This window comes from Myodes glareolus, chromosome 12 (genome assembly GCF_982192425.1).
Source record: "Myodes glareolus chromosome 12, mMyoGla1.1, whole genome shotgun sequence".
In the NCBI taxonomy this organism is placed as follows: Eukaryota; Metazoa; Chordata; class Mammalia; order Rodentia; family Cricetidae; genus Myodes; species Myodes glareolus.
The window spans coordinates 54,174,218-54,183,644 of record NC_142037.1 but is presented as its reverse complement, the minus strand read 5'-3'; the positions used below and the strand labels follow the sequence as shown (position 1 = coordinate 54,183,644).

General features: G+C 38.1%; 1 pseudogene; it reads left to right on the top strand.

Annotated features, from left to right (window-relative positions):
- Window positions 1-5,551: 5,551 nt before the first annotated feature.
- On the top strand, window positions 5,552-7,986 carry LOC148120268 (heat shock protein HSP 90-beta pseudogene; annotated as a pseudogene).
- Window positions 7,987-9,427: the final 1,441 nt, after the last annotated feature.

Genomic DNA, 9,427 nt, shown 5'->3' with positions numbered 1-9,427 from the left:
AAAACTTTTGTCAAGACCAAACAAGTAGTTTGTTTCCACTAAGCTGGAAAGTAAGAATGCGATTAGAGAAGAGATTTTTCAAACAGAATATGGGAGATCAAATTAGTGTATAAAGACAAGGACGGACAAATATAAAAGATATCCAATAACCTTTGAGAACTGCTCGTCAGCTTATAGTACTGACAGGTCACAATGTCCTGAGCTGATTATAGTCTCAGACCTCTCATTAGCTGATAATCATTTGCTAAATCATTGAAGTTTTTCAGTTTTAAACACACCAAGTAAAATGGCTTGTCCATATTTTAATCAAGAACAGTAACTAAAAACATAATGTGCATTGTTAGTAAGGACAGATTTTGTTAGAAAGATTGATTTTTAAGGTGGGCTGAACAAGTGGATTGCAGCTGGGAAAAATGTTTTCCTATAGCTTGTATGTCAAATCATTCAAAATAATTTTATTTAAGAGTAAACAGTGACCAACAGTATGAAAACTCCACTCACACACTGAAATGAACAGTTCTGTGATTGGAGAGTACATCAAAGCAGTTAGCGTTGGGGCTTGCCTCTCTTTGTAACGGATTACTTTTATTTTAAGGGATAGCTATATATGACTTACACTGAAGTAAGACAAAATTTGGGGGCCTTAGAAAATGAGAAAATATTAAACAAATCCTGCTCACTAAGCATTTTATTTATATTGAGTACTGCCCTGGGATAGGAGAATTGTTCAATGGCAGATTTGTAAAAAAAAAAAAATCATATTTTTGGTGGATATGTATGGCCCTTTAGCTAATTAAAATGATCATCTACAGTGATCTATTATGTAGAAGGTAGAATGTGGTGTCCCAAAATTAGTCTCTTTGAGAACAGAGAGTAGTTAACTTTTTCCTTTACATCTTACTTCCCAAGAACTAAAACTTCAGATAATTTTCAATATTGTTGGTGACAACAGATATAAAAAATTATTTTCAACCACAATGATCAACTCAAAAGGTAAGTTAAGATTATTTAGGATAGTCACATTAAAAAAAACTGGGATCATTAATAAGCTCTTAATTATTGACTTCTTAGTGAGAAGCTAAAATGTTGGTAATACAGAAACACAAATACAAACACATGCACACACATATATATTTATATGCAAAATGAAATCTTTAGAAATTTCTTCAATTGTAATAAAGTACCATTTGCATAATTTTATCTATGATAAATTTTATGCTGTAACTTTAGAAATAATTTATGATATAACTATATCATATATTTTAATTATACAGTTCTTTGTGTTCTCCAGAGACCTATAAATTCTCTACAATTACTTGCACTTATTTCTAATGAAAGAAAAATTGAATGTTGAAGGAACATGGCATTTTCTAGATAGATATTCACGAATATCTATTTATCCTAGAGAAGTCACCAATGACAGTGAAAAAATAATTACATCCATGTCTAAATTGTCGAATGACATGGTTTGTAGAAGCATAGATGAGGGGTTATTTGCAAAAACATGGACAGCTTACAAGCAGCTACAAAATGGGGGGGAGGAATCACTGTCTCTGGTACCCATCAATTATTTTTTCCTATCTTCCATGATGGAAAGGACTCTTAGAAGACGTTAGTGGGGCCACTCCTGTAAAGTTTTCATGAAAGTAATTATGACTGCTCTAATTTTAAAATGCCAGTGGCCACATTATGTCCAGGGGAGAGAGTTCCACTACAGGGGTGATATGGAGAAATTATAATTTTTAGTAACAATATTAAAGGGCTAAATAGTTATAATTTTAAGAATTATAAGTTGTAAGAATCTCTAAGTAATATTTGGATAGTATGAATAAGAATGGCCTCCATTGGCTCATCTGTTTGAAAGATTATTCATTAGGCAGTGGCACTACATGATAGGGATTTTGAGGTGTGACTGTGTTGGAGATAATGTGTCAAAGGGGGTTGGCTTTTGGGTTTCATGCCAATCCACTGTTTTTCTTTGCCTGCTGCTTGTAGATCTGGTTGTGGAACCATTAAGCTACTTCTCTAGCATCATGTCTGCCTGCAGCAACCCATGATTCCTTCCATGATGTCAATGAACTACAAACCAGCTCTATTGAAAGTTATCCTTTATAAGAGCTGTCATGCAATGGTGTCTCTTCACAACAATAGAATATTGATTAAGATACATAATTTATAATATCCTCATTTCATTGAAAATGATGACAAGAAACACTCTAACGATATATAAAACGAAAGTTAGGCAGTGGTGGTGCATAACTTTAATCCCAGCACTCAGGAGGTAGAGGCAGGTAAATCTCTGTGAATTTGAGGCCAGCCTGGTCGACAATAGCTGGTTTCAGGACAGTCTCCAAAAAACTACTGAGAAACTCTGTCTCAAAATAAATAAATAAATAAATAAAGTAATATATATATATATATATATATATATATATCACTAAGATTTTTATTCTTATTAAAATATATTCAACCTAGAGATTGAAGGAGTGTCCAACAAATAACCAGTCAAGCCTAAAATCTATGCCAGGAAATCAGGTCCACTGCTGACCATGCCCAGAACACCAATACCCACACACTTGATGACCAAGAAACCTACAATAGAACCAAACACGACTGGAGGAAATAATGTCAATGTAATGATGCCTAAACGCTGTACTTATAGAATGCCGCCTCACTCTGTAGTCCTCAGAGAAGTCTCATCCTGCAGCTGGTGGAAACATGCCAAAGAGCCACAGTCAGCCTTTGTGCGGAGCTCAGGGAATTCTGAAGACTAGTGGAAGCAAAGATTGTACAAGTCACAGTGGGTAAAGGACACCACAGGAAACTCACAGAATCAATTAACCTAGGCTCATAGGGGCTCAAGGAGATAGAAATGACAACCAACCAGGGACAATGCATGGGAGAGACATAGGTACTTTACAAACACTTTAAAGTCGTGCGACTTAGTCCCCTTCTGCGACACTTAACAGTAGAAGCAGGGGCTGTCTACGACTCTTTCTCTGGCTTTTGTGACTCTACCTCATACTGGGTCAACTGACCAGCTTTAGTACATGGAGAGCTGCTCAGTCTTGTTTGATATGCCATGGTTTCATGATATCCATGGTAGATCTTCATTTTCTTGAAAAAAAAATCAGAGAGAATAGAAACAGAGGAAGACTTGAGGGAGAGACTAGGAGGAGAGAAAGGAGGGGTAACTGTGGCCAGAATATAAAAGAAAGAAAGAAAGAAAGAAAGAAAGAAAGGAAGGAAGGAAGGAAGGAAGGAAGGAAGGAAGGAAGGAAGGAAGAAAGGGAAAGGAAAGGAAAGGAAAGGAAAGAAAAGAAAAGAAAAGAAAAGAAAAGAAAAGAAAAGAAAAGAAAAGCTATAGGTTGCTGGTGGTCTGAATTATCAATGATTGTTACAGGAAATAAAAATAACTATGCAACAGTTGTTTTCAGGGTATATAAGTAAATACACCTCAGCACTATTGAGAAAAAAACTGAAGCATCTATGTATTTTTTAACAAAACTATCTCTCTTGCAACAGGTTTGACTTCATAATTTAAGCAAATAGTATGATTGTTTCAATATGGATTAAATGGTAGCTCATATTTGTTTAAAATATATTGCATTATAAAACTATGTGAAATCATTGTCTCATGAAAACATTGAACAGAAGCATATTTGAGTTCTCTTGATTATAGTAAGTGAAAGGATCCAGTTACCTTTGAAGTGAAACACATTGTGAAAATCGAAACAGTGGTTTCTAGACTCTAATGTGTAGGCAATATTAGTAAATACAAGGCTGAGATTGTGACAAATGGTTAAATTTACCCAGTATACATCATGCATTCACTATAATAATTCTTAGAATAACAATGCCAGTAAGTCTACCTATTATTGACACATCAATTTCCTTGATGTTTTAAGGAATTTGATTAAAACACATGTTCCTCAAATTTGAATTTTAAGCAGGTGTGTAGATTCTCATCATGTTGTTGCCATGCTTGCAATCAATAATTTAATATTTGTAAACAAAAGTGTAAGTTCCAAGATCTGACAATAGTCAACAATTTTTTTTTTCAAAGTTTATTAAATTATAAAAGTTTCCATTTCCACTCCTCCTCCCAACACCCTCCCACTTCCCCCACTCCGTCACCTCCTTCCTCTCCATCCCTAAGAGCAGTCAGGGTTTCCTGCTCTGTGGGAAGTTCAAGTTCCTCCCCCTTCTCTCCAGGTCCAGGAAGGTGAGTATCCAAACAGACTGGATCCCAAAAATCCAGTATATGCAGAGGAAACAAAAAAGTCCCAGTTTCATTGTCAATGGCTTTTCAGAAAGACTCCAGGCCAGCCACATTCAGAGAATCCGGCCACATTCAGAGAATCTGGTTGGATCACGTGCTTGTTCAGTCCCAATCCAACTGACCTTGGTGAACTCTCATTAGATCAGTCCCCTTGTATCAGTGGGTGATCGCACCCCTCGCAGTCCTGATTTCCTTTTTCATGTTCTTCTTCCTTCTGCTCCTCATTTGGACCTTGGGGGGCTCAGTCCGGTGCTCCAATGTGGGTCTCCGTCTGTATTGCCATCCATCGTCGGATGAAGGTTCCAAAGGCCTGATCTCCAAAATATACAAAGAACTCAAGAAACTAGACAATAAAACTCTAATTAACCCAATTAAAAAATGGGGTGCTGTTCTGAACAGAGAATTCTCAACAGAAGAACTTCGAATGGCCAAAAGACCCTTAAGGTCATGCTCAACATCCTTAGTGATCAGGGAAATGCAAATCAAAACAACTGTGAGATACCATTTTACGCCGGTCAGATTAGCTAAAGTCAAAAACACCAATGATAACCTATGCTGGAGAGGATGTGGAGAGAGGGGAACTCTCATCCATTGTTGGTGGGAATGCAAACTTGTGCAGCCACTGTGGAAATCAGTGTGGCGGTTTCTCAGGAAACTGGCAGTCAACCTCCCTCAATACCCAGCAATTCCACTCTTGGGAATATACCCAAGAGAGGCCCTATCATACCACAAAAGCATTTGTTCAATTATGTTCATAGCAGCACTATTTGTAATAGCCAGAACCTGGAAACAACCTAGGTGCCCCTCAATAGAAGAATGGTTAAAGAAGGTGTGGAACATATACACATTAGAGTTTTACTCAGCGGTAAAAAACAATGACATCTTGAATTTTGCATGCAAATGGATGGAAATAGAAAATGCTTTACTGAGTGAGGCAAACAAATTTTATTATTATAAAGTTTCACATAGTTGAAATGTTATTTATTTAATATTTTATTGTGCTAATACTTTCAATAATTATTTATCATATACTACTTTATATGTTAAAACATTACTTTAATGTTTAAAATTATAATATTCACAAAATTACACAATTTGTGCATATTGTCCTATCAAAAGACATTGTTTTACAATTATTCTTAATTGCTCTTTCTATAAGAAAACAAATTATGTTTTAGAAAGTAAATGGTCTCTCTTGAGTCACCCCCGCGCAGCCTAGGCTTGGCATGCGAGACGGATGCCCTCCGTGCCTACCCTGCTCTGTGCTACTACTTGGCTTTCCTGTCAAGATGCTTGAGGAAGTGCATCATGGAGAGGAAGAGGTGGAGACCTTTGACTTCCAGGCAGAAATTGCTCAGCTCATGTCCTTAATCTTCAATACTTTTTATTCGAACAAGGAAATTCTCCTTCGAGAGCTGATCTCCAATGCTTCTGATGCCTTGGACAAGATTCGCTATGAGAGCCTGACAGACCCTTCCAAGTTGGACAGTGGTAAAGAGCTGAAAATTGACATCATCCCCAACCCTCAGGAGCGTACGCTGACTTTGGTGGACACAGGCATTGGCATGACCAAGGCTGACCTCATAAATAACTTGGGAACCATTGCTAAGTCTGGCACAAAGGCTTTCATGGAGGCTCTGCAGGCTGGTGCAGACATCTCCATGATTGGGCAGTTTGGAGTTGGGTTCTACTCAGCCTATCTGGTGGCGGAGAAAGTGGTTGTGATCACAAAGCACAATGACGACGAGCAGTATGCCTGGGAGTCCTCTGCTGGTGGGTCCTTCACAGTTCGTGCCGACCACGGCGATCCCCTTGGCCGGGGTACCAAAGTGATTCTTCATCTCAAAGAAGACCAGACAGAATACCTGGAGGAGAGGAGGGTCAAGGAAGTGGTGAAGAAGCACTCACAGTTCATAGGCTATCCTATCACCCTCTATCTGGAGAAGGAACGAGAGAAGTAGATCAGTGACGATGAGGCAGAGGAAGAGAAGGGTGAGAAAGAGGAGGAAGATAAGGATGACGAGGAGAAGCCAAAGATTGAAGATGTGGGATCGGATGAGGAGGATGACAGTGGCAAAGATAAGAAAAAGAAGACAAAGAAGATTAAGGAGAAATACATTGATCAGGAAGAGCTGAATAAGACTAAGCCCATTTGGACCAGAAACCCTGATGACATCACTCAAGAGGAGTATGGTGAATTCTATAAGAGTCTCACCAATGATTGGGAGGACCACTTGGCAGTCAAGCACTTTTCTGTGGAAGGTCAGTTGGAATTCAGAGCATTGCTCTTCATTCCTCGGCGAGCTCCCTTTGACCTTTTTGAGAACAAGAAGAAGAAGAACAACATCAAACTCTATGTCCGCTGTGTGTTCATCATGGACAGCTGTGACGAGCTGATACCTGAGTACCTCAACTTCATCCACGGCGTGGTTGACTCTGAGGACCTGCCCTTGAACATCACCCGAGAAATGCTGCAGCAGAGCAAGATCCTGAAAGTCATCCGCAAGAACATCGTGAAGAAGTGCCTTGAGCTCTTCTCTGAGTTGGCTGAAGACAAAGAAAACTACAAGAAATTCTATGAGGCCTTCTCCAAGAATTTAAAGCTTGGGATCCATGAAGATTCTATTAACCATCGGCGCCTCTCTGAGCTGCTCCGCTATCACACCTCTCAGTCTGGAGATAAGATGACCTCCCTGTCAGAGTATGTGTCTCGCATGAAGGAAACACAGAAGTCCATCTACTATATCACTGGTGAGAGCAAAGAGCAGATGGCCAACTCTGCCTTTGTGGAACATGTGCGGAAGCGGGGCTTTGAGGTGGTGTACATGACTGAGCCCATTGATGAATACTGCGTGCAGCAGCTCAAGGAGTTTGATGGAAAGAGCCTGGTCTCCGTGACTAAGGAGGGCCTGGAGCTACCAGAGGATGAGGAAGAGAAGAAGAAGACGGAGGAGAGCAAGGCAAAGTTTGAGAATCTCTGCAAGCTCATGAAGGAGATTTTGGATAAGAAGGTTGAGAAGGTGACAATCTCCAATAGGCTTGTGTCTTCACCCTGCTGCATTGTGACCAGCACCTATGGCTGGACAGCCAACATGGAGAGGATCATGAAGGCCCAGGCACTTCGAGACAACTCTACAATGGGTTACATGATGGCTAAAAAGCACCTAGAGATCAACCCTGACCACCCCATTGTGGAGACCCTGAGGCAGAAGGCTGAAGCTGACAAGAATGACAAAGCTGTTAAGGACCTGGTGGTGCTGCTGTTTGAAACTGTGCTGCTCTCCTCTGGCTTCTCACTTGAGGATCCCCAGACCCACTCCAACCGCATCTACTGCATGATCAAACTAGGCCTGGGCATTGATGAAGATGAGGTGACAGCAGAGGAGCCCAGTGCTGCTGTTCCTGATGAGATCCCCCCACTTGAGGGTGATGAAGATGCCTCCCGCATGGAAGAAGTAGATTAGAGATGCCCTGGGAAGACCATGTCCTCTGTATAGTTTCCCTGTCCTCCCCCAGCAGCCTTGACTGGCCCTGAACTACCTGGCTCTCTTTGCTCATGCTAGAGGATCTCTTATCCTGTCTTGTGCCTTAAGGCAGGAAAATCCCCTCCCACAGAATAGCAGGGTTGGGTATTGTGTATTGTGTATTTTTTTTGTTGTTTATTTTGTTCCGAAATTAAAAGTATGCAAAATAAAGAAAATGCAGTTAAAAAAAAAAGAAAGTAAATGGTAAGCATAGATTTAATATAATGCTATGAGGTTTCCAAATATTTACAAATAAAACTTGCTTTAGAACTTATAATTTCAAATATTTATGTTCCAGAATTATTAAAATACTCATAAAATTTTGCGTCTTAGTTTGTGAAATTTGATATATTTTATAATCCTTACCTAAGCTATTAAGAGCTAATGACATATTTATATTTGAGTTCAATTGGGTGAAAAAGCAATAAAAATGTGATTATAAAATTGAGATAACTAACACCATTGTGCCTGATTTCATTTTGGTATGAGCTGCACCTTAAATTTCCATTCTCTAAATTGGAGGTTTAGCTTATCACAGATTTCTCCTAAGCAAATGGCAACTGCATTTGAACTGGTTGTTACTGCATAATTTTATGAAATATTCATTTAAAAAAATAAATGTAATTGTACCATTTTCTAGCAGAGAAAATGAAGCTATTCAACTGTACTCAGCTCTCTCAGAGATATTCAAATGCATATTACATATTTTCTACTGAGTGGTTGTGAGTATAATGAGATTACACCTATTCCTAGTACATTTCTGGATAATAAGAAGCCACTACTGTACAAGATCATTTTCAAAGTCATAGAAAAGTAGAAAATGACTAAGGTACACCAGTAATGAAAGCACAAGTAATATTGCTATTAAGCTTGTTAACTATTTGGCATATATATTCAATATATATGAAAAGAAACGAGGAGACACCTATTATTTTTTATTATTTAAATAATGAGAAAATACATAGGACCATTTTTCTGGGACATAAAGATAACTTTAACTTCAGAAATTGTTATATCCAACTAACACATTCAAATAAATACACATTTTACTCAGACTAAGCATCAACACCTTAAGTTTAATGAACCATTAAAAAATAAAAACTTTAACAATATATCTCATTTTTTATAATATTACTGGATATTCATTTATAAATATATAGAGACAATATATATATTAAAATAAATTTAGTAATTACACTAAACCTAAACCTGGAGAGAAACCTTCTAGAATACTAATAATCTTTCTATGCTTTTGATAATTTTTATGTATGATATTTAGACAATCTTTGCCAATAATGGCTATGTCTTCATTGAAAGAACAAAACCACAGCACAGTGAATAGGGTTGATACTGCTTTTAATTTCTAAGTATCTGAAATTGTCTTTTTTTTTAAATCTGGATACTTTCAAAGTCATTGTATGTGTACATGATTCAGACTTATTTTGTTTGTCCAGCTTAAAAAGAAACCCTTTGTAAAATTGAAATGTTGTTTACATAATGATAAACACTAGGCACCGTTTTCTCCTTTCCTACTTTTTCCTGGTATACCTGTCCATAAGAACACTCAATCATAAGAGCACCACTCCAATTTGTTTCTGTAGCTACTTGGCCTCTTAGCGTG